We start from the raw sequence: 27,168 nt of genomic DNA, 5'->3' as shown, positions 1-27,168 counted from the left end.
AATAGCAGCCTGCATTGCTGCGAAAGGTGGATATACACTGTACTAGTGCCAACATTGTGCATGCTCTGTTGCCTGTGTCTATGTGCCTGTGGTTCTGTCAGTGTGATCATGTGATGTATCTGACCCCAGGAATGTGTCAATAAAGTTTCCCCTTCCTGGGACAATGAATTCACGGTGTTATTATTTCAATATCCAGGAGTGTAGTTGCATTTACGGTTTTTAGATTTTTCTTATTTATCGTGTAAGCGAAGGTTAAAGGATTCCTCTTAGCACTCATGCGGATGACCGCACACTTTTTATTTAGGGTCAATTTTATCATCATACAGGTATCTTCTCTAAACCGTTTTGAATTTTGTTTTAATCTTCTGATGACTTTACTGGGCGATAAAGGGCAGAATCGTCTGCAAACAACGTAATGCGTCTGCTCAGAGTGTCTCCTAAATCGTTTATGCAGATAAGGAGCAGCAGTGGGCCTGGAACATTGCCTTGTGGAACGCCTGAAATTACTTCTGTTTTAGTCGGTGACCACTATCCGACAATCATTACAGGAAATCACTAATCTAGTCACAGACTCAGACGATATTCCATAAGCACACAATTTGACTACAAGCCGCTTGTGAGGTACGGTGTCAAAAGCCTTCTGGAAATCTAGAAATACGGAATCAGTTTGAAATCTCTTGTCATTAGCACAAGAAATATATTTTCTAAATCCGTTTTGACAGTTTCCTTCCAGGTAATTCGTAATATTCGGACACAATAGGTGCTCCAAAATCCTGCTGCATATCGACGTTATATCGATATGGGCCTGTAATTTACTGGATTACTCGTACTGTCCTCCTTGAATATTGTTGTGACCCGTGCAATTTTCCAGTCTTTGGCTACTGATTTTTCGTCGAGCTAGCGGTTGTATGAGATTGTTAGCGAGTGGTTGCATGTGATTGTTAAGTATGGTTCTATTGCATCAGCATTTAAGTTGCTTTACTGCCAGTCCTTGCACCAGACGTCCATACTCTGTGGTAGAAACATTACTGTGCAGCGTTTTCAAGGACGTAACGTTATGTAGAGAAGTTGATTTGATTTGTTATTTAGTTTCCAAGTATTCCATTACCCACCTCTGTCTTTTCTTTTAAACAGATCGTCTTATGGTGCAATAAGTCTGAACCGATAATGTAACCATTTACGCATCCTGGTGTTGAACTATGTAATTACAAAAAAAGGAGAAAGCTATTTGGGACATACGTTGAACGCTGAACGATAAGCTGAGATTAGTATCTATTTTCTTTAATTTAATAAAAGTCTTTGATTGTATGCGCCATACAATACTTTTTCAGAAGTTAGGACATTATGGGAAGATCTTGGGCTGGGTGTGTCTCGTTGTTCTGTTCCGGATTCATTGCGTTTCTTAGTACAAATTAGTGATCTCTCATTAAACATCACAGCAGATGACTCAAGAATTGTTGTTTGTAGGTTATAACACTCCTGTCTGCTACTGTTATACCATAACCTCAAAACTGGAGGCAATTTGCAAAACAGAATTATTTTGTTAGAGTGATAATGGTATAAAGAAACAGAGCAGTGTTACCCTCTGAGAGGAATTCTGTTATGTTGACCGTGTTGTACCTAACGGAGGTGGCTTATCGGAAGTGAAAGTCAGAATTACGTTAATATTTGAACAGTAACAAACAAAATTTTGCCTATCTGCACTGTTTAACTGATAAAGAAAACGGTCGCCAGCCTAACTAGGCAAGAGAATGATTAACATTCTCGTTCAAGAAAATAGTTATTAGTAACTTTAATGGATAAACACAACCTATACTTTGTCACACGCGAGTGCAGGGAACTCTGACACATACATATGTCTACGGTAAGATTGAAGCTAACAACTGGAGCAGCACAAACTATTTGCAAAAAATAAGAGATAGCGAAACACACTATTACTTTCAGGGCTTAAAGAAATTATGGTTTTACTAATTAGTGGTCTTTCCGTTACTTGTTATCGCGCATTAATACAATAGACAAACTGTGAATCCTTTTATACTATTAATATGCTCTTCTAATACAGAAGAGAGACAAACACTTAGCAAACATGAATATATTACGTTTCACAACTGCAGCCTTCCACTTTTACTACAGTGATACACAAAATTAACATATATGTAAGATACTGACTCACCTTCTGCCATTTACAACAGGCAGTAATGTGCTCATTTACTAAGCAACACTTTATAAGCCTCAGTCTTAAGAACTTTTAATTTAAAGTTGGCAACAACACATTAATAAGCAGTTTTACTAAGAAAATTATTTTCTGCAAGCATCATTAACTTTAACTCACTCTCTTGCCACATTAACTTTAACTTTCTATTTACTACGTTCAAGAGGCATTAATTAGAAAAAAACTGTTTTTTTAATGTTCTTTCAGTAGGGACACTCGGTAATCACTTTAGCTCAAACGGAGAGGAACCTGACAGGTGTTATGATGAGGAGAAAAATCAGGGTAGGTACATAAATTCAGATATAAATTACCTTATATTTGAGCACACTAACACATCCATTAAGCTGATCCTTCACTGTACATCATTGTAGTATTCCGATGTAATGATTGCGCAATGTGGTGGCAACTGCATGTTGTTAGGCGGAATTGCAGGTAGAATTGCTGGACTCTGTCATTTCTTGGTGGCGATGATTGACACCAATCCCAGAATAGTTCCAGCTATTTGTCCGTCCATCCGAGGCATTGGAAAGTAGCAGGAACAGCTTCCCTCGGAACCAGCACAATAAGCATCTTTTACATGGCAGTGCACAGTCTGGTAGCTCGTCTCCGACTCGTAGCTCGTCTCCGACTGACTATCAGTTCCACCTTTTCTACCTAGGCCAATCACAATTTGTGCGCGCTACACAGTTCCGTTCCCGAGGGGAACCACTACACCTTTTACATACAAATTAACTAAGAACCCTAAGTGAAGGTCAGCAGTTTACATAACAGCAAACAAACACATTAAATAAAACCGAACATTTTCACATATTGACACCTCTACAAAAAATTATTCACACAAAATTACAATCATATACAGTAAGTTTTGTTCCCTCCAAATGGGACAAAGAATTTAAATTACAGATACACTACTTTGCATAGAATCAAATCACGACATCAAAGGTTTGACAAAGAAAAGAGTATACAATTTTGTGTTATCTGTTCAATCAAACACATTTACAGATACTCAGTGTTATAACATTAAATAAAACAAAAGCAAAATAAATCTGTACAGCAGAAGAGGTATGGTGTTACAAGGTGACCTACACTATGTGATCAAAATTATCCGGATAGCACCAAAAACATAGGTTAGTTTCATTGTGCTGCCACCTACTGCCATATCAGCGACCTCAGTAATCATTAGATACCGTGAGAGAGAAGAATGGGGCGCTCCGCGGAACTCACGGACTTCAAACGTGGTCAGGTGATTGGGTGTCACTTGCGTCATACGTCTGTACGAGAGATTTCCACACTCCTAAACATCACTAACTCCACTGTTTCCGATGTGATAGTGAAGTGGTAACGTGAAGGGACATGTACAGCATAAAAGCTTATAGGCCGACCTCGTCCGTTGACTGACAGAGACCGTTTAAAAGGGTCGTAATGTGCAATAGGCAGACATCTATCCAGACCATCACACAGGAATTCCAAACTGCACCAGGATCCACGGCAAATACCATGACAGTTAGGCGGGAGGTGAGAAAATTTGGATTTCATGGCCGAGCGGCTGCTCGTAAGCAACAAATCACGCAGGTAAACGCAAGACGAGGCCTCGCTTGGTGTAAGGAGCGTAAACATTGGAGGATGGAACAGTGGAAAAACGTTGTGTGGAGTGACGAATCACGGTACACAGTGTGGCGATCCGATGGCAGGGTGTGGGTGTGGCGAATGCCGGGTGAACGGCATGTGCCAGCGTGTGTAGTGCCAACAGTAATGTTCAGAGGCGGTGGTGTTATGGTGTGGTCGTGGTTTTCATGGAGAGGCCTTGAACCACTTGTTGTTTTGCGTGGCACTATCACAGCACAGGCCTACATCCATGTTTTAACGGGGAGCTCAAAATCATGAAAAGTTCAATTTCTACTTTTTTGCGTTTTCTGAATCTGCAGACTATTACCTTTTAATAGATATATAATTTATTCAATTCCGAAGACTACAACTATTTTTAAATTTTTTTTGAAATGTGTTCTACATGGGCGTGACCCACTGTGGCGCTGTTAAACTGCTGTCAAATGGTGTTATTATTAACGTCCGTGTTCATCAGGTACATTTTAGTGATGTGAGATAAAGTATGTGTTGTGGCTAACCTATTTTCAGAGACTAAGCAGCACCTGAACTGTTGAAAAAGTGTATTCACGGAAAAACTCAAAACCCCAATGAAAGTGTAAATAGTGTTATATGGTCGAGAATCCCCAAGACTGTATTTGTTGGAATAGAAACACTTCACTTTGGTGTGTATGATGCTGTTGCGACTTTCAATGATGGCAACATTGTAAGGTGCAAGGTATTTAGAAATATGGGAATGAAGATAGGTTCTAACATGGTACGAGCGATGCTTGCTTTAGACAAGGAACGCCTTCGGGCTGCAGACAGGGCTGTAAAGAGTCTAGAAATACAAGCAAGAGTAAACAGGAGGAGGAACAAGAGGAAGCTGGAGGAGGAGTTTGCAGAGGATGAAGATAATCCATCCTATGGACCTGGAATGCACTAAAAAGTTAATCCAATCTTTGTCGCTCGATTCCCAAAACTTTTATTCTCTCATACTAATTACATGTTTTCTAAGGATCTTCCAAACATATTTGTTTCAAACTTTCAGTAAATGTTACACAGTACCTTCAACATAATTTAACACAGCCTTTTTCCAAAAAAACCGTATATTTTTGAATATATAAATAAAAAAATTGCAAAAAAATGTGAATTTTCATTACAATTGAAAAAAAATCATCTTTAATAACTGAACTAAAATTTTGTAAAATCCCTGTGTTAAGTTGTAGCCCATATTCCAATAAATAATCTGTAAAAAGTTCAACTTCCTACCTCAAATACTTTGTGAGGAAAGATGTAATTTATAAGCGTTATTTTAACATTGCAAGTATAGGGCGTTCCGGAGCCCCTTCAGCACCTTCTTGCTTCCCACTGTTGAAGAGCAGTTCGGGGATGGCGAATACATCTTTTAACACGATCGAGCACCTGTTCATGATGAACGGCCTGTAGCGGAGTGGTTACACGACAATAACAGCCCTGTAGTGGAGTGGCCTGCACGGAATCGTGTCCGGAATCCTATAGAACACCTTTGGGATGTTTTGGAAGGCCGACTTGGTGCCAGGCCTCACCGACCGACATCGATACCTCTCTCAGTGCAGCACTCCGTGGAGAATGGGCTGCAATTCCCCAAGAAACATTCCAGCACCTCACTGAACATATGTATGCGAAAGTGGAAGCTGTTATCGAGGCTAAGGGTGGACCAACACGATACTGAATTCCAGCATTACCGATGGAGGGCGCCACGAACTTTCCAGCCAGGTGTCCAGACACTTTTGATCACGTTGTGTAGGTATTATTTTGTTACTGTGAAAGACGTGGTGTGAAATACAAGTGATGTAGACTGTGTTCCGCCTGAAATGTGGTATTCTCGACTCACTCTTGCCACTGTGGGTCTCATACGATAGAATACCCTAATTATTTCAGAAATGGAATGTTGCATGCGACTAGCTCCACCATTCGCGTTGAAAGCCTGATAATTTCTGTCGTGTGGCCATAATAACATTGGAAATCTTTCCGCCGCGCAGGATTAGCCGAGCGGTCTAAGGCGCTGCAGTCATGGATTGTGCGGCTGGTCCCGGCGGAGTTTCGAGTTCTCCCTCGGGCATGGGTATGTTGCGTGTTTGTCTTTAGGATAATTTACGTTAACTAGTGTGTAAGCTTGGGGACTGATATCCCATAAGATTTGACACACATTTGAACTTTTTTTTTGAAACCTTTTCACATGAGTCACCTAGGAACAAGTGACAGCTCCGTCAATGCAGTGCCCTTTTTATACCTTGTCTACGCGATACTACTGCTATCTGTATACGTGCATATCGCTATCCCATTACTTTTGTCAGGTAAGAGTATTTCTTCTAGATGATAATTAAAATTATATGACTATAGCATAATGTGGCAACGGCCTTGCCGCAGTGGTTACACCGGTTCCCGTGAGATCACCGAAGTTAAGCGCTGTCGGGCGTGGTCGGCACTTGGATGGGTGACCATCCAGGCCGCCATGCGCTGTTGCCATTTTTCGGGACGCACTCAGCCTCGTGATGCCAATTGAGGAGCTACTCGACCGAATAGTAGCAGCTTCGGTCAAGAATACCACCATAACGACCGGGAGAGCGGTGTGCTGACCCTACGCCCCTCCTGTTCGCATCCTCCACGGAGGATGACACGGCGGTCGGATGGTCCCGGTAGGCCACTCGTGGCCTGACGACGGAGTGCTAATAACATAATGTACCAGAGCAGGTCATGACCTCACTACGTGTTAACCTCCTCTGATCTTCATGCACTCGTCGATTTGCACTGCGAAAATGGCTCTCCTTAACGAACACAGGCAACGCGTGCGTAATACGGCTGATCTTTGATCCCCACGCAGCCTGCCATAAAGAAAGAAATTGAATAATAACTGTCCGCTGGCACCGCCATGAGGCGGCGGCCCGTGTGTCTCACAGAGGAGACAGCGACCTGCCGCTAACCCTTTTGATCTTCTCGAGAGACTGAACGCTATGCATAAATTAATTACCATTTGCTAATTACACTGTCACCTCGTCTTTACGACCTACAGTGTCCACCTAAATTTAGATTGCCTTACCCTTCTTGGCGACTTGTATCCCCTGTCAGAGCGTAAGAACTATCCTTTCTGTTCACTGAGTGTCCCTAAAAGGTGAATAGTAACCACTCAAGCAATGACGACGTAAAAAGTTATGAGTCCAGCTCCACAAACACCGATCGTGAACGAGGTGCAGAAGGCTGCGCGTAGCGCCGGGCATTTTCATGTCACGTTTGCAGATTACTTGAAGCCCTCTAACATCTTTTAAACTAAATACCCTTACCTGCTTACCAGAATACTTTAACCCTTTTATAGGGTAAAACTTTCTTTTCAAATGCCAGCATTGAAATGAAATTTTTTTATCACTCGTATACCCAGATGCACAAAAAATATTTAAGATCTGAAAAATCTTGTGTACTAATTATTATAAATTTCTGCCGTTGGCAAAATACCGACCACAATCCATTATGTGGAAGCGCTAATTTTGTGGTCGATAACAGGTACAGAGATAAAACTTGGTGGACCTAACTAATTTGGATTTTCTGAATCTGAAAATGCAGTTATATTTTCGCCGTCACCCACCAATTTTTTGTTACGGACGTTTTCAAATGCCTGTATGTAAAAACAGAGACTTGGTGGTGTACACTAAATTTAGACAATATATAACAGACTTTTTTTTGACAAGAAGACAATAGGAGCTTTCGAAATGTGGTGTTACATAAGAATGCTGAAGATTAAATGGGTAGATCACATAACTAATGAGGAGGTATTGAATAGAATTGGGGAGAAGAGAAAGTTGTGGCACTACTTGAATAGAAGAAGGGATCGGTTGGTAGGGCATATTCTGAGGCATCAAGGGATCGCCAGTTTAGTATTGGAGGACAGTGTGGAGGGTAAATATAGTAGAGGGAGACCAAGATATGCATACACTAAACAGATTCAGAAGGATGTAGGTTGCAGTAGGTACTGGGAGATGAAGAAGCTTGAACAGGATAGAGTAGCATGGAGAGCAGCATCAAACCAGTCTCTGGACTGAAGATCACAACAACAACATAACAGACTTCATGCCATAAAACTATCTTACTCCAATGTCCTGGGCGTAATGTACATTTTTGCGAGAAAAATGGCAACATTCATTTGCTCGATGAGCATGTTGATGGTGGAGGGATGAGTCTTGATGATGAAGTATTCCTTGTGTGGGATATATATCCTTGAAGCTTGAAAAACTAACAGTAGTCACTTCACATTGAAGGGTTCCATCTACCTTTATAGTGGCTTTCCATTCGCAAAATGTCCTGATGGAACCTTACTCTGTGTTCGTCACTAACCGCTCCCAAATTGGTAGGGAAGACATATAAATGAGAATGAAGGAAGTGCATTTTTAGTGACATTCTGCACCCAAGATTTGTATAGTTCTCTAAAAGACTAATATGTCACTGTTTTCTGCTCTTGTATTCCCTAGGGAACCTTCAACGACATCCTTAAAAGAACGCCAGGCTGCAAGTCCTAACTGACTTATTTTTCTCCGAAGTTCTTATCATGCATTAACTTCCTAATTTGTGGCCCAATAAAAATCCCCTCTTTCAATTTGGCGTCACTTAATTCGGGAAACCCTTCACTTAGATACATGAAACCATTAGCATTTGTGTCCATTCCACTGAGAAAATTCTTCATAAGGCCGAGCTTAATAAGCAGTGGAGGAAGGAAAATATTTTGAGAACCCACCAAAGGTACATATTTATTTGCTCTCCCTGGAGCCAATTTCTCTCGTTGTGGCTACTGTTTAACTGTATAATGTTTAGCTGTTTCACGGCTGTCCCAAAGACAAAGGAAACAGCAATACTCTGGAAATCACTTTGGGGACCAGTTAGTAAACCAGTCACCTTAACACTACCACATATTTTCCAGTTTTCGTTCTTATACCTTATAACTTCAAGTATCTCTGACAAATTTACCCTATAGGTACAGATGGAAACGTATTATTATGCAATAGTACAGCCTTCAGACTTGTCTTGGAAGAGTCAATAAACAAGCGCCATTCAGCAGCATCGTTGTTGTTGTTGTTGTCTTCAGTCCTGAGACTGGTTTGATGCAGCTCTCCATGCTACTCTATCCTGTGCAAGCTTCATCTCCCAGTACCTACTGCAACCTACATCCTTCTGAATCTGTTTAGTGTATTCATCTCTTGGTCTCCCTCTACGATTTTTACCCTCCACGCTGCGCTCCAGTACTAAATTGGTGATCCCTTGATGCCTCAGAACATGTCCTACCAACCGATCCCTTCTTCTAGTCAAGTTGTGCCACAGATCTCCCTAATCCTATTTAATACCTCCTCGTTAGTTATGTGATCTACCCATCTAATCTTCAGCATTCTTCTGTAGCACCACATTTCGAAAGCTTCTTGTCCAATCTGTTTATCGTCCATGTTTCACTTCCATACATGGCTACGCTCCATACAAATACTTTCAGAAACGACTTCCTGACACTTAAATCTATACTCGATGTTAACCAATTTCTCTTCTTGAGTAACGCTTTCCTTGCCATTGCCAGTCTACATTTGATGTCCTCTCTACTTCGAACATCATCAGTTATTTTGCTCCCCAAATAGCAAAACTCCTTTACTACTTTAACTGTTTTAAGTGTCTCATTTCCTAATCTAATTCCCTCAGCATCACCCGACTTAATTCGACTACATTCCATTATCCTCGTTTTGCTTTTGTTGATCTTTATCTTATATCCTCCTTTCATGACACTGTCCATTCCGTTCAACTGCTCTTCCAAGTCCTTTGCTGTCTCTGACAGAATTACAATGTCATCGGCGAACCTCAAAATTTTTATGTCTTCTCCATGGATTTTAATACCTACTCCGAATTTTTCTTTTGTTTCCTTCACTGCTTGCTCAATATACAGATTGAATATCATCGGGGATAGGCTACAACCCTGTCTCACTCCCTTCTCAACCACTGCGTCTCTTTCATGCCCCTCGACTCTTATAACTGCCATCTGGTTTCTGTACAAATTGTAAATAGCCTTTCGCTCCCTGTATGTTACCCCTGCCACCTTCAGAATTTGAAAGAGAGTATTCCAGTCAACATTGTCAAAAGATATCTCTAAGTCTACAAATGCTAGAAACGTAGGTTTGCCTTTCCTTAATCTTTCTTCTAAGATACGTCGTAGGGTCAGTATTGCCTCACGTGTTCCAATATTTCTACGGAATCCAAACTGATCTTCCCCGAGGTCAGCTTCTACCAGTTTTTCCATTCGTCTGTAGAAAATACGCGTTAGTATTTTACATCCGTGACTTATTAAACTGATTGTTCGGTAATTTTCACATCTGTCAGCACCTGCTTTCTTTGGGACTGGAATTATTATATTCTTCTTGAAGTCTGAGGGTATTTCGCCTGTCTCGCACATCTTGCTCACCAGATGGGGCCTTGTTTCGACTCAGGTCTTTCAGTGCTCTGTCAAACTCTTCACGCAGTATCGTATCACCCATTTCATCTTTATCTACATCCTCTTCCATTTCCATAATATTGTCCTCAAGTACAGCGGCATCGTATGGTATGTTTAATTGTTTCATTAGTTCTACTACAACACTACAAGCACAAACGTTGCCCACCATACGGTAATACGTCATTAGATCTTTATCACGTCCTAAAGAGAGTAATTCTTGTTTCTTCATGAAGTAAGTTCCATTCCTTAAGACGTAAAGGAAAAATTTCTGCGTGCTCCTTGGATAAGTATAAATCTCGAACTAGGTCATTCAAGTCTGCTTGTGTAATTAAATGTGTTCTTTGTCCTGAAAAGTGCTCCTCTTCACTTGATTGACATTGTGCTCCCTCAGCGTTTGTAGATTCATGATCAGAATTTCTTCCCACACTAGTGGAGGAGTTGGAACTGGCAGATCTTCAGCGTGGGGAACAGGTCTAATTGCTGAGGGCAGGTTAGGGTTCTTAATATTCTGCTTATTCTTTGATGAAAAACCAGTTATATTTGTCAAACAGAAGTAGCAATCATCAACATGATTTTGAGGCACTCGCCAGATCATTGGTATGCCAAATGGTAAGTCGTCTTTCTTTCATTTCAACCACTGTGTTAATTTAGAATTGAACCTAGTGCAAGTTATGTGAGGTGCCCAACCTTTATCCTGATCTCCCAGTTGGCATTTGAAGTATAAATGATACGACGTCTTCAGTAAGTTAGAAATTGGTCGTTTTTCTTTCCTTGTCGTGCATTCACCACATGTATGACAAAATGAATCGGGATTGTTTGCATATCCATGTTTTGATTTCAACGCCTACAAAACACTTTTCTGTCGAATGAACTTAGGCAGATCAATTCCTGAAAAAGAAAAGAAAAATTCAATGACTTGAGATAATATAGAAGGAAGAGTAAGCAAATGTATGTGACTGGAGGGTTTAGATACACAATGTCAAATACACTAATGTTACATATTACATTTAAGAAGTAGTTCACATTAAAGTTGAGAACAAAAAAGGTCACTGCACTATGTGACACACTCCTTTCAAACACAAAGCACAGTAAATTCAGCTGTGTTATATAACTCACAGGCTGTAACTTTTAATCCTGACGTGATCGAAACTTTCTGGTTTCACAATTTATGTCACATTACAATACAGAATTACGTTTTATATGTACTTTGCCTGTACCAAAACCACTGTTGACTAGCGTAATTTAACCACATTGCGAAAATGTTTACTTTAAATTAATATAACAGTAAATAGAAGAGTCAAACTTTATTGGTTGTTATCTCTTATTATTTTTCTACATACATAAAATACATACAAAATATGCACACATAAATCATAAATCAGATTTGTTCTGTTCCTTAGTTCTGCTGGTGCAAGCGTCCAAATCATTGTCTGCACGAAGCTACATTGTAAGTAGTACTTACTGCCTTGCCGTCTTGAAGTTTGCTTCATGTGTAGCAAAATCAGTGTGTGCCCCTTGATGACTTGGTGTAGGCATATGCTCAGTCACATACCTGAACTGCATTCCTTGATACCCTAAATCTCTTTTCTAAAAAGATATACGATAAACATGCAAGAATTCAATTAAAACCACGTATTAAGTGCAATGTTACAATTTTAAAACTGTTTCTTAAAATGTCAAGTAAATACTGAGATACCATAATAACACAAAATAAATTGTACAGGTGTATTTATCTGCTACTGAAATATTACGCTACATTCGCTGTAAATGATGACTATGTACGAAACAAAAAAATCTCATTTCACAATGATTTACACTAGATATAATGAAAAAGGAGGCAGATTACTGTTAACGTACCTATAGGGAGTTTCTGTAAGAGCATTCAAAAATGTAACAGGACTGAGAGAATACTCCACTGAAAAATATGAAGTAGGGAACGTCGGGTCGGAGATGTTTTATCTGACATTACTGATTTCCAGCTTGTTTACAACTAACATGCGTACAAGTTTACACGCACTGTGCTGTTTATTTAAACGTACATTCTTTATTTCCTGCAAGGAAGAGAGGAGGACGATCAGGCCATAGTGGCCGAGCGGTTCTAGGCGCTACAGTCTGGAACTGCGCGACCGCTACGGTCGCAGGTTCGAGTACCGCCTCTGGCATGGATGTGTGTGCTGTCCTTGGGTTAGTTAGGTTTAAGTACTTCTAAGTTCTAGGGGACTGATGACCTCAGAAGTTAAGTGCCATAGTGCTCAGAGCCATTTGAACCATTTGAGTAGGACGAGCGTGATTACTAGGAAGTATCTCCAGGACGCTAGATGGGAAAGGGAGGTCCTTTTCCATAGCCAGCGAGGTCACCTGACCTGAATCCCATTGATTATTTCCTATGGGAGTGTCTGAAGTCACTTGTGTATGAGACACCAGTGGATACGGAGATGGAATCAGCTGCCAGAATTGAAGCTGCCTGTGATGTGATTCGAAACACGCCAATGATATTTATCACGGTGCATCAGAATCCTGTTCGCCGATGTCATACTTGCATTGAGGTTGATGGCCGTCAGTTTCAGCACATTTTGTAAGGGACACTACAAACGGTAAGTTCATTGTGTCAGTGATTGTATTTGCAGTTAACTGTAATTAAAATTGAGTTCATGGTTCAGAGTAGTTTCAGGGGTAAGACAAGGCTGCAACCTGCCTCCACTGTTGTTCATATTATTTATGGATCATTTGTTGAAAACAATAGACTGGCTGAGTGAGATTAAGATATGTGAACACAAAATAAGCAGTCTTGCATATGCGGATGACTTAGTTGTGATGGCAGATTCGATTGAAAGTTTGCAAAGTAATATTTCAGAGCTAGATCAGAAATGTAAGGACTATGGTATGAAGATTAGCATCTCCAAAACGAAAGTAATGTCAGTGGGGAAGAAATATAAACGGATTGAGTGCCAAATAGGAGGAACAAAGTTAGAACAGGTGGACGGTTTCAAGTACTTAGGATGCATATCCTCACAGGATGGCAACATAGTGAAAGAACTGGAAGCGAGGTGTAGCAAAGCTAATGCAGTGAGCGCTCAGCTACGATCTACTCTCTTCTGCAAGAAGGAAGTCAGTACCAAGACTAAGTTATCTGTGCACCGTTCAATCTTTCGACCAACTTTGTTGTATGGGAGCTAAAGCTGGGTGGATTCAGGTTACCTTATCAACAAGGTTGAGGTTACGGATATGAAAGTAGCTAGGATGATTGCAGGTACTAGTAGAGGGGAACAATGGCAGGAGGGTGTCCACAATGAGGAAATCAAAGAAAAACTGGGAATAAACTCTATAGATGTAGCAGTCAGGCCGAACAGGCTTAGATGGTGGGGTCATGTTACACGCATGGGAGAAGCAAGGTTACCCAAGAGACTCATGGATTCAGCAGTAGAGGGTAGGAGGAGTCGGGGCAGACCGAGGAGAAGGTACCTGGATTCGGTTAAAAATGATTTTGAAGTAATAGGTTTAACATCAGAAGAGGCACCAATGTTAGCACTGAATAGGGGATTATGGAGGAACTGTATAAGGGGGGCTATGCTCCAGACTGAACGCTGAAAGGCATAATCAGTCTTAAATGATGATGATGATGATGTAATTAAAGTAAATGAAAAAGTACACAGTGCTGTGATTTTATTCCTGTTATCTCCTTAAGCTAGCTTCTTCCACCTCAAATTGTTGAGTGGAGCATCCTCTACATCCTACACGCTCTTGTGGAAACACCGTGTATATTACACTATGGTATCATAATAAATTTGACCTCGTGCTACTGATGTAAGAGTCAGGTGGACTGCGTATAACATCTGAGTGCAGAGCTATGTTTTAGGAAGTGTTCGATAAAAGTGTCCAATAAATATTGATGTATTATAATAACATTGTATAACTTGTGCAGCAGTATTTGTTTACAATTGAAATATTATGTAAACTCAAGGAAAATTGAGATTATGTACGTTTTCACGCCCACTCGAAACAAAAATATTTATCGCAAAGCGATTTGCACTAGGTACAATGAAACTGGAGGTAGATTACTGTCAACATATGTATAGTATACTATTAAATAGCAATGAATCGACTTAGTTTTGTAATCGTAAGCACTTAGCAGCAAAACTACGATGCAGTCCGTGCACTGAAAATTCAAACTGCTTTGTGGCTACTTTACCGACCATTAAGTACGAGTGCTACCATCTGTTGACAAAACATTCATTATGACTGATTTGTTTTCCACAGGCCGTTCCCGTCTGAATGCGATAGGATCGTTTACAGGCATCGGATTACAGAGATTTTGAACCTTACGTTGTGTGGTTAAAATATCAAGCACAAACATTTAAATGCTTAACATGTATGCGATTTAGCTGTTGAATGAATCAAAAGACAACCTTTGAGATTTGCTGGTAACACTGTATTTCTGTTAAAGACGGCAAAGCACATGAAAGATCAGTTGAACAGAATGGATAGTATCTTGAAGAGGGTTATAAGGAGCACATCAACACAAGCAAAACGAAGATAATAGATTTCTCACCTTTGTTTTTTGACCTCTTTTTCCCGCAGTTGCACATTTAATAGCTGTATAGGTTAACTGCCGTTTTTTGCAACTCTAATAAAAGTGTTAGTAAGTCTTAAAAAGACTTTTACTACCGTTGCAGAAGACGGCAATTAACTCGTACAACTCGTAAAGGTAATGGAATGTTGTCGAATTAAATCAGGTACTACTGAGGGAATTAGAACAGGGGAATGTAACAGCTGCAGCTGGTACGGTTTTATACGCAGACGCCTGCGCACAGTGTACCAGAAAGGCTTACCGCGGTTCTAGCAGCTATTTGCTCGCTCGACTCGTCGATTTCGTCGGTCTACTAACGAGCGGTTTCCGCACACGCCGTAACCTTCTCTGCCGGTGTTCGTGGCCGGCCTGTTTTCTTCATAAGCGGCCAGTTTCAGGAAAATGTCTTGTACTACCCACAGACTGTTTTGTCTGTAGAAACGTTTATCTGATACCTGGCACGAACCCGTCCCTGAACCGTCAGAGCTCACTCACAGGCAGCTAATTCGGCTACTCGAGACGCACAGTCCTCCATTAGTCGCCATTTTACGACACGCCTGCCCCCTAGTGACGCGCTGCGCAACTACGCCACGGCACGTAATAGGAATCGAAGCTTGAAGAGACTTTCCGTCCTCTAGTACAAGGTGACAATTATTGAAGTATAAGAACTTACAAACTACGGCGTGCACATACACCCTTTTTCCAACACGTAAACGTCACTACAGATATTCGAATTTAGGTTATGACATGTTCGATATGCCTGCCATCATTGGCGATGGCGTGATGCAGACGAATAGCGAAATTCTGCATGACCCACTGAAGTGTCGGAACATCGATGCTGCTGCTGATCTCCTGAATGGCTGTTTTCAGCTGAGCAATGATTTTGGGGTTATTGCTGTACACCTTGTCTTTTACGAGAGTTGGAACTTTAATAGTGGCAACTATTTAGTTACAAAATAGGTACGTGCTTCGAAGTTTTACTGACTATCAAAGTAGTCACCAGCATTGTATAACCCCTTGCCAGCGATGTGGAAGTCGTAGGTACTCTTAGAAGTGCCAGTTATGTTGACAGTTCGAGCGGCGCATTCTATTGCCCTACGAATTTGTAGTAGTTCTGAAGCGAATGCCGTGAAGTGTTTCCTTCAGTTTAGAAATCGAGTTGAACTTACGAGGGCGTAAGTCAGGGCAGTGCAGTATGTGCTATAGCATTTGGCAGCCCCAGCAGTCAAACAAATCAATAACAGCTTGCACTGTACGTGCTTGAACACTGTCCTGCAAAATGATGGTCAGGTCCTGCAGAAAGTGTCATCGCTTCAGTCTCTAAGCTGGTAGTAGGTTGTGTTCCAAAAATGAACAGCATATAGACGCCTAAGCATCGAGTCAAACAGAGCTTGGATGGCGGGTACAGGTACAGCTGCCTATGCAGCATCAACACGATACCACAGTTCATCAAGAGTAGTGACTGGCATATTGTGACGATCCAGTTGCTCGGCCACCATTGACCAGACGTTTTCAGTTGGTGAGAGATCTGGGGAATGTACTGGCCAGGGCAGCAGTCGAACATTTTATGCATCCAGAAAGGCCCGTACAGGACGTGCAACATGCGGTCGTGCATTATGCTGCTGAAATGTAAGGTTTCGCAGGGATCGAATGAAGGGTAGAGCCACCGGTCGTAACACATCTGAAATGTAACGTCCACTGTTCAAAGTGCAGTCAATGCGAACAAGAGGTGACCGAGACGTCTAACCAATGGCACCCCATATCATCACGCTGGGTGATACGCAAGTATGGTCATGACGAATACACGCTTGCAAAGTGCGTTCACCGCAATGTCGCCAAACACGGATGCGACCATCCTGATACTGTGAACAGAACCTGGCTTCATCCGAAAAAATGACCTTTTGCCATTCGTGCATCCAGGTTCGTCGTCGAGTACACCATTGAAGGCGCTCTTATGCAGCGTCAAGGGTAACCGCAGCCATGCTCTCCGAGCTGATAGTCCATGTTGCTGCAAACGTCGTCGAACCGTTCGAGCAGATGGTTGTTGTCTTGCAAACGTCCCCATCTGTTGACTCAGGGATCGAGACGTGTCTCCACCATCCGTTACAGACATGCGGATAGGATGCCTGTCATCTCGACTGCTAATGATACGAGGCCGTTAGGATCCAGCACAGCGTTCCGTATTATCCTGCTGAACCCACCGATTCCATAGTCTGCTAACAGTCATTGGATCTCGACCAACGCCAGCTTCAATGTCGCGATACGATAAACCGCAATCGCGACAGGCTACAATCCGACCTTTATCAAAGTCGGAATCGTGATGGTACGCATTTCTCCTCCTTACACGAGGCATCACAACAACGTTTCACCAGGCAATGCCCGTCAACTGCTGTTTGTGTATGAGAAATCGGTTGGAAACTTTCCTCGTGTCAGCACGTTGTAGGTGTCGCCACCGGCGCCAACCTTGTGTGAATGCTCTGAAAAGCTAATCATTTGCATATCACAGCATCTTCTTCATGTCGGTTAAATTTCGCGTTTGTAGCACGTCATCATCTTAGTGCAGGACTTTTAATGGCCAGTAGTTTATGTCTGTCTTGCAGTTAGAAGTTATAAAATAAAGGTCTGTTCTATCCTCGCGGCATGGGCGTTGTGTACCACGTGCCATTGCTCAGGTGGTAGAGCACTTGGCCGCGAAAGGCAAAGGTCCCGCGTTCGAGTCTCGGTCCGGCACACAGTTTTAATCTGCCAGGAAGTTTCATATCAGCGCACACTCCGCTGCAAAGTGAATATCTCATTCTGGACACATGAATTCACGTTAAACCAGAAAATCAAAGCTAGTGTTAAGAAAGTTGTACAGTGTACATACAATTTCACAATACACTCATAATAAATGTTCAAAAGTGTCTCCACCGAGTTCAGTGCATTTAGCTGCACATGTATGAGCAGATTTTGATGCTTGTTACAGTTTCTCAGGGTTGTTCTTAACTTGAATTACAACAGTTACTGTGTGGTTTCACTTAAATACACTGTTGTTATTATACGGAAAACTAATAGTTTCAAGGCTAGGAAACGACTGAAACAACTCACTAACGGTTGTCAACAATGACATAAACGTCTCTACATTCTTAATGGAAAGCGAACAAATTTACTTGTATAGTAATCTTTGCTTCTCTGGATGTTCTGGAAAACTACTACAGGTACACGTCTGGGACATGTTTCATTAGATTCACCAGACCAATAACAACAAAAGAAATGGAAATCGTGCTGTACTTTAGCCTCGTACAGTTTTGCGATGGCTTCATACTATCGAAGTTGCTAAATTTCAGGCAGAATCTTTTCTTAACCGTAACCCCGTAACTAAACACTTGCAGACCTATGTTTATATGAACTTTTTTCTTTAGTATTACTTGTACAATAACATATTAAAATATTTGCATATCTTCGTGAATCACACTATATTTTATCCATATTCCATATGGTTTATTATAATTTCAAATTTGATAGCTTCAAAAATTGCGAAGACGCAACGAGGAGCAGAATTTGCGTCTTGAGATAATTTCCAAGGATACACCACATTAGGATGTACGAGAGCAGTTCAATAAGTAATGCAACACATTTTTTTTTCTCGGCCAATTTTGGTTGAAAAAACCGGAAATTTCTTGTGGAATATTTTCAAACATTCCCGCTTCGTCTCGTATAGTTTCATTGACTTCCGACAGGTGGCAGCGCTGTACGGAGCTGTTAAAATTGCGTCTGTAACGGATGTGCGTTGCAAACAACGGGCAGTGATCGAGTTTCTTTTGGCGGAAAACCAGGGCATGTCAGATATTCATAGGCGCTTGCAGAATGTCTACGGTGATCTGGCAGTGGACAAAAACACGGTGAGTCATTGGGCTAAGCGTGTGTCATCATCGCCGCAAGGTCAAGCAAGACTGTCTGATCTCCCGCGTGCGGGCCGGCCGTGCACAGCTGTTTGTTCCCGCTGGGTCCCTCGTTGTCTAACCGAACACCATAAAGAGCAAACGAGAACCATCTGTGCGGAATTGCTTGCTCGTCGTGTGGCTGAGGGTGACAATTTCTTGTCAAAGATTGTTACAGGCGATGAAACATGGGTTCATCACTTCGAACCTGAAACAAAACGGCAATCAATGGAGTGGCGCCACACCCACTCCCCTACCAAGAAAAAGTTTAAAGCCATACCCTCAGCCGGTAAAGTCACGGTTACAGTCTTCTGGGACGCTGAAGGGGTTTTTCTGTTCGATGTCCTTCCCCATTGTCAAACGATCAACTCTGAAGTGTATTGTGCTACTCTTCAGAAATTGAAGAAACGACTTCAGCGTGTTCGTAGGCACAAAAATCTGAACGAAGTTCTCCTTCTTCATGACAACGCAATACCTCACACAAGTCTTCGCACCCGAGAGGAGCTCATAAAACTTCAGTGGACTGTTCTTCCTCATGCACCCTACAGCCCCGATCTCGCACCGTCGGATTTCCATATGTTTGGCCCAATGAAGGACGCAATCCGTGGGAGGCACTACGCGGATGATGAAGAAGTTATTGATGCAGTACGACGTTGGCTCCGACATCGACCAGTGGAATGGTACCGTGCAGGCATACAGGCCCTCATTTCGAGGTGGCGTAAGGCCGTAGCATTGAATGGAGATTACGTTGAAAAATAGTGTTGTGTAGCTAAAAGATTGGGGAATAACCTGGTGTATTTCAATGCTGAATAAAACAACCCCTGTTTCAGAAAAAAAATGTGTTGCATTACTTATTGAACTGCCCTCGTATATCAAGTTCCCATACATATTTAACAGTTGCGAAGCATTTGAGGGGTTCACTAATCACTTTATAAATCCAAACACTTTTTTCGTGTTGCAGCGTATTGTTTGCTTACGTTCCAGGCGAATTTCGCATCTTTGTGTTAAAGCCATCTCAGTGCTTCTTCTACTAGTTTCTAGAACAACACAGTGTTGCGTTGAATTCACACAACACTTCTTACGTGTATAGAATGTTACAGCTAATCATGTATCCTTGCAAAATCTGTCTCCCTTCTCGTCTGGTCATACGACGGAGGGTCTGCTGTGAACGATTTTGTAGGCAACATTGATGTACGACGTGTGCTCAAAAATTTTTCAATTTTGATGTCTCCGTACCTCAGTCGATAGAGACGGAATCCATACAGAATCTCTTTGTTGTCCTTCTGTCTGTCTTTCCGTTGAAAAAAATTCTCCCTTCTATGCGACGATACGTTCTTCAAAGTTTGAATGTTCGAAACTTAAATTTTTAACAAGCGAAGAACACATTACATGTCCGAGAAGGACAGGAAGATATTTTGCTGCTAAATTCAGTGGCATGGTGGATGTTTACGTGTATGTTTAGTGACGCAAGGTAACTTTTATTTTCGGAACGTCGAAATTATCATAGGCAGAGGACATAGCTGGAAAACAGTAAGGTTAATACAAGAAGTCAGCATTGCATGAACACAGCAGTTCGTTAAAACTGCAAACTGCAGGCTCGAATGGTGTACGCTGTAATTATGAAAAGATAGCGCGCTTATTGCACAAACAGATTTTTTATTAGTGGAGTATGGTACTAAATACTAAATAAAACATAATGCATTTCATTATAAAATTACGCTAACAAAATAAATTGGACCTTCTCATGTTGAAAGTTATCTAAATAAATAAAAATATGACTAACGTACTGCTTCTGATAGTAAGATCTGAGCTGTAATAATAAAAGAACTATCGTAATGAAACTTGTTCTGTCGTAATGTGAAGGCAAAGCTGCATTGTAATAGTAATTAATTGTCGTAATGAAAAGGGAATTATTTCATACTGTAAAAGTTATCAATCTGACTGCAAGAATTTTGAACAATATAAACTGCCGGAATAATGAACTCTGACATATAACGTACAATAATTAGTTATGCAAAACTGACGTAGGTTGGAAGTGCTATTCCGAGGTGAAGAAGTTGGCACGGGAGAGGTATTCGTAGAAAAAAAAAAATCACAGAGATCGGCCTACATCAGATAAGTTTCGCAGGACATTACATGAAGCCCAATATTTGAAGGCTGTAATTCGTCGTTGCTGATGGGGTACCACACACATAAAGGTAACAACTTTAGGCAGCGTATTGTCGTACCACCGTGGTTAGCTCAATAAGCTGTTGTGTAGAAGGTCGTGGGTTCTATTTGTAATTCTAATCAAAATACTTTCATTATTATTTTTGTTCAGTTAACTAATTGTTGTGTCTAGACAAGACAGCCTAGACACAATCAGAGGAAGCCGAAAGGCACGCGCTTAAACTCACGCAGGCTGGCGTGAGGTCTGAAACAGGATACGTAATGAATGCTATAAAGAAAAGTACGTAGCTTCTGGAATACTTAACTTTAATCCACATTTGTAGAACATCGCTCTTGATGATACATTAATAGAATCTCAATATCTATACTGGTAATGGCGCCTTGCTAGGTCGTAGCAAATGTAGCTGAAGGCTATGCTAACTATCGTCTCGGCAAATGAGAGCGTAATTCTCAGTGAACCATGGCTGGCAACGTCGGCTGTACAACTGGGCGAGTGCTAGTACGTCTCTCTGGACCTGCCGTGTGGCGGCGCTCGGTCTGCCATCACTGACAGTGGCGACACGCGGGTCCGTCGTATACTAGCGGACCGCGGCCGATTTAAAAGCTACCACCTAGCAAGTGTGGTGTCTGGTGGTGACACCACACTAATTTTAATGTATTTCTTATTTCTAATGCTTTGTGCGTCATTTTCATTATAGTATTGATTTTTTTGTTTGCTCTTCGTCTATAATATACAAGCAAGTGCCAACCAGGACTGCTGATCCATCGGTATAGCGGCAGTTCGAGTAGCTAATGTGAGGATAATTCAGGAAAGCAATAATAACAGCGAGAACTGGCAGTTCGTTTTTAGGCGCTGAAACACATTTTTCTGAATTTTACCCATAGTGTATGGTGTGCACTTCCTATGGCTAAGTTCTTTGACCATAGCTTAGGTGTTTCTGTATGAGCAACATCTTTGTGCCTTCTATGTCCTCGGCTCCTCCCGTCGGAGGTTCGAGTCCTCCCTTGGCCATGGGTGTGTGTGTCGTCCTTAGCGTAAGTTAGATTAAGTAGTGCGTAAGCCTAGGGACCGATGACAGCAGTTTGGCCCCATAGTCCTTACCAAAAATTTCGAATTTTTTTTTCCTCCTATGTCTAAGTTCTTTGACCACAGCCTACATGTTTGTATCTAAACACAGTGTATTTGGTTCAAATGGCTTTGAGCACTATGGGAGTTAACATCTGAGGCCATTAGTCCCCTAGAACTTACAACTACTTAAACCTAACTATCCTAAGGACATCACGCACATCCATGCCAGAGGCAGGATTCGAACCTGCGACTGTAGCAGACGCGCGGTTCCGGACTGAAGCGCCCAGAACCGCTTGGCCACCGCGGCCGGCAGCAGTGTATTTCACAAGTGGACGTCATAATAGTGAAATATGCAGCTAACTTTTATAAAACTGAAATATGGACTTGAAAATGATAACAAATGTGCAGCTAAGTGGAAAACTATCAGCACAGCGTAATTATAATAATGATGCTTCATCTTTATGTAAGTAGAGATACATTTTCAACAAATGCCGGCTTGCCACTTACAACTGTTCCACTTGTATCTGTTTAGTCACCAGCCAACTAACTTTTTTTGTATTTATACAGTGATCTCCAGCAATATAAACATGTAAATGAATGTATAAACACCTGAGGATGGGCACAAGCTCGAAACCGATCGTGGGACGAATAAATAATTTTTATTGTCACTGGTAGCGGAAATATTTCTACACACTCTGAAATTTTTCAGTCTTGAGGTTAGCTTTAATCGCTATGAACAAAGAGACTGTGATTTTAATTCTGCCGCTGATTGTTGGCGGCCGCTTTCTCGGATACAGTGCAAATCACGAGTTTTAGTTATGTTAGGACACGAGTTTAAATTCATAACGCATAGTCTGCCGCTGTTCAATCACTGGTCACTTAAAAACAGCTGTCGGCAGAGCATCTCGCATATCCGTCATACCTCGCGGCCTCCGCTTCCAACACTGCTCCGTGTTACACGTTAACAGCGTTCCTGAAGTGACTAGCCTGTAACCGAGAGGTAGCCGGTAGCCGATGTGGCAACACTGTAGAGGCGAGTGACAGACATCGTCATTCAAGTACACTACTGGCCATTTAAATTGCTACACCACGAAGATGACGTGCTACAGACGCAAAATTTACCGACAGGAAGGAGATGCTGTGATATGCAAATGATTGGCTTTTCAGAGCATTCACACAAGGCTGGCGCCGGTGGCGACACCTACAACGTGCTGACATGAGGGACGTTTCCAACCGATTTCTCGTACACAAACAGCAGTTGACCGGCGTTCCCTGGTGAAACGTTGTTGTGAAGCCTCGTGTAAGGAGGAGAAATGCGTACCATCACGATTCCGACTTTGATAAAGGTCGGATTGTAGCCTATCGCGATTGCGGTTTATCGTATCGCGACACTGCTGCTGGCGTTGGTCGAGATCCAATGACTGTTAGCAGAATATGGAATAAGTGGGTTCAGGAGGGTAATACGGAACGCCGTGCTGGATTCCAACGGCCTCGTATCGCTAGCAGTCGAGATGACAGGCGTCTTATCCGCATGGCTGTAACGGATCGTGCAGCCACGTCTCGGTCCCTGAGTCAACAGATGGGGACGTTTGCAAGACAACAACCATCTGCGCGAACAGTTTGACGACGTTTGCAGCAGCATGGACTATGAGACCATGGCTGCGGTTACCCTTGATGCTGCATCACAGACAGGAGCGCGTGCAATGGTGTACTCAACGACGAACCTAAATGCACGAATGGCAAAACATTTTTTCGGATGAATCCAGGTTCTGTTTTCAGCATCATGATGGTCGCATCCGTGTTTGGCGACATCGCGGTGAACGCAAGTTGGAAGCGTGATGGTATGGGGTGCCTTCATTCGATCGCAGCGAAACCCTACATTTCAGCAAGATAATGCACAACCGCATGTTGCAGGTCCTGTACGGGCTTTTCTGGATACAGAAAATGTTCGACTGCTGCCCTGGCCAGCATATTCTCCAGATCTGTTACCAATTGAAAACGTCGGGTCAATGGTGACCGAGCATCTGGCTTCTCACAATACGCCAGTCACTACTCTTGATGAACTGCGGTATCGTGTTGAAGCTGCATGGGCAGCTGTACCTGTACACGCCATCCAAGCTCTGTTTGACTCAATGCCCCGGCGTATCAAGGCCGTTTTTACGGCCAGAGGTGGTTGTTCTGGGTACTGATTTTTCAGGATCTATGCACCCAAATTGCGTGGAAATGTAATCACATGTCAGTTCTAGTATAATATATTTGTCCAATGAATACCTGTTTATCATCTGCATTTCATTTTGCTGTAGAAATTTTAATGGCCAGTAGTGTAATTCTCGTACTAAAGTAGGAGTCCCGAAAAAGTGCTGGTGTACGCCAAAGGGATCGCTGACGAAACTATTTGAAGAGTCCCGGCCCATAGGCCCGCGTGGGCAGCCCCTTCGTCGTTTTTCGGAGCAGCAAGTGTCGTGCAGAAGGGTCCGGTGCCTGGACCGTTCCCACGCTCAGATGTCTGCCCCAGAGGTCGTATCGGCAGAAACGACTGCGGCGTAGCTTTGGTGGCTTCGCCGCCTGCGGCTCTTAACAACCTAACTGTGGCCAATTATCTGCCGTCTGGCGGAAGTGCGTGCTGCTGCGTAAGCCAGGGGGGCCGACACAGGGCTCTAATGAACGCGTCTGCGGGTACATGTTAAGTTCCCATGCATCACGTCCTGCAACCTTTCACTCTGAAATACCATCGTTTGCGAAAAATTACAGAATTTTTGCGGGACACTTAGTAGCGTTAAAAAAAAGAGTAGCATGCAGGCTGTATGTGTTCTGTTATGGTAAGACATTCATACAGGGCGTTTCAAAAATGACCGGTATATTTGAAACGGCAATAAAAACTAAACGAGCAGCGATAGAAATACACCGTTTGTTGCAATATGCTTGGACAACAGTACATTTTCAGGCAGACAAACTTTCGAAATTTCAGTAGTTACAATTTTCAACAACCGATGGCGCTGCGGTCTGGGAAACTCTATAGTACGATATTTTCCACATATCCACCATGCGTAGCAATAATATGGCGTAGTCTCTGAATGAAATTACCCGAAACCTTTGACAACGTGTCTGGCGGAATGGCTTCACATGCAGATGAGATGTACTGCTTCAGCTGTTCAATTGTTTCTGCATTCTGGCGGTACACCTGGTCTTTCAAGTGTCCCCACAGAAAGAAGTCACAGGGGTTCATGTCTGGCGAATAGGGAGGCCAATCCACGCCGCCTCTTGTATGCTTCGGATAGCCCAAAGCAATCACACGATCATCGAAATATTCATTCAGGAAATTAAAGACGTCGGCCGTGCGATGTGGCCGGGCACCATCTTGCATAAACCACGAGGTGTTCGCAGTGTCGTCTAAGGCAGTTTGTACCGCCACAAATTCACGAAGAATGTCCAGATAGCGTGATGCAGTAATCGTTTCGGATCTGAAAAATGGGCCAATGATTCCTCTGGAAGAAATGGCGGCCCAGACCAGTACTTTTTGAGGATGCAGGGACGATGGGACTGCAACATGGGGCTTTTCGGTTCCCCATATGCGCCAGTTCTGTTTATTGACGAAGCCATCCAGGTAAAAATAAGCTTCGTCAGTAAACCAAATGCTGCCCACATGCATATCACCGTCATCAATCCTGTGCACTATATCGTTAGCGAATGTCTCTCGTGCAGCAATGGTAGCGGTGCTGAGCGGTTGCCGCGTTTGAATTTTGTATGGATAGAGGTGTAAACTCTGGCGCATGAGACGATACGTGGACGTTGGCGTCATTTGGACCGCAGCTGCAACACGGCGAACGGAAACCCGAGGCCGCTGTCGGATCACCTGCTGCACTAGCTGCGCGTTGCCCTCTGTGGTTGCCGTACGCGGTCGCCCTACCTTTCCAGCACGTTCATCCGTCACGTTCCCAATCCGTTGAAATTTTTCAAACAGATCCTTTATTGTATCGCTTTTCGGTCCTTTGGTTACATTAAACCTCCGTTGAAAACTTCGTCTTGTTGCAACAACACTGTGTTCTAGGCGGTGGAATTCCAACACCAGAAAAATCCTCTGTTCTAAGGAATAAACCATGTTGTCTACAGCACACTTGCACGTTGTGAACAGCACACGCTTACAGCAGAAAGACGACGTACAGAATGGCGCACCCACAGACTGCGTTGTCTTCTATATCTTTCACATCACTTGCAGCGCCATCTGTTGTTGAAAATTGTAACTACTGTAATTTCGAAAGTTTGTCCGCCTGAAAATGTACTGTTGTCCCAAGCATATTGCAACAAACGGTGTATTTCTATCGCTGCTCGTTTAGTTTTTATTGCCGTTTCAAATATACCGGTCATTTTTGAAACACCCTGTACATAGAGCATTATGCGTTCAAATCCTCTCAAGCACTTTAACTACTGACCAAGGTGGTGTAGTGGTCGCATTCGGGAGATTGACCGTGTAACCCCGCGTCCGGCCATTCTCATGTAAGTTTTCCGTGATTTCCCTAAATCGCTTCTACATCTACATCTACATCCATACTCCGCAAGCCACCTGACGGTGTGTGTCGAAGGGCACCTTCAGTACCTCTATCGGTTCTCCCTTCTATTCCAGTCTCGTATTGTTCGTGGAAAGAAGGATTGTCGGTATGCCTCTGTGTGGGCTCTAATCTCTCTGATTTTATACTCATGGTCTCTTCGCGAGATATACGTAGGAGGGAGCAATATACTGCTTGACTCTTCGGTGAAGGTATGTTCTCGAAACTTTGACAAAAGCCCGTACCGAGCTACTGAGCGTCTCTCCTGCAGAGTCTTCCACTGGAGTTTATCTATCATCTCCGTAACGCTTTCGCGATTACTAAATGATCCTGTAACGAAGCGCGCTGCTATCCGTTGGATCTTCTCTATGTCTTGTATCAACCCTATCTGGTACGGATCCCACACTGCTGAGCAGTATTCAAGCAGTGGGCGAACAAGCGTACTGTAACCTACTTCCTTTGTTTTCGGATTGCATTTCCTTAGGATTCTTCCAATGAATCTCAGTCTGGCATCTGCTTTACCGACAATCAACATTATATGATCATTCCATTTTAAATCACTCCTAATGCGTACTCCCAGATAATTTATGGTATTAACTGCTTCCAGTTGCTG

At 42.5% G+C, this 27,168-nt stretch overlaps 1 pseudogene; it reads left to right on the top strand.

The window, feature by feature from the left end:
• The first annotated feature begins 6,186 nt into the window (after positions 1-6,186).
• Positions 6,187-6,304, top strand: LOC126106928 (5S ribosomal RNA; annotated as a pseudogene).
• The last annotated feature ends 20,864 nt before the right edge of the window (positions 6,305-27,168 follow it).

Source organism: Schistocerca cancellata, chromosome 10 (assembly GCF_023864275.1).
Source record: "Schistocerca cancellata isolate TAMUIC-IGC-003103 chromosome 10, iqSchCanc2.1, whole genome shotgun sequence".
Lineage (NCBI taxonomy): Eukaryota > Metazoa > Arthropoda > Insecta > Orthoptera > Acrididae > Schistocerca > Schistocerca cancellata.
This window is presented reverse-complemented; position numbering and strand designations above follow the sequence as displayed.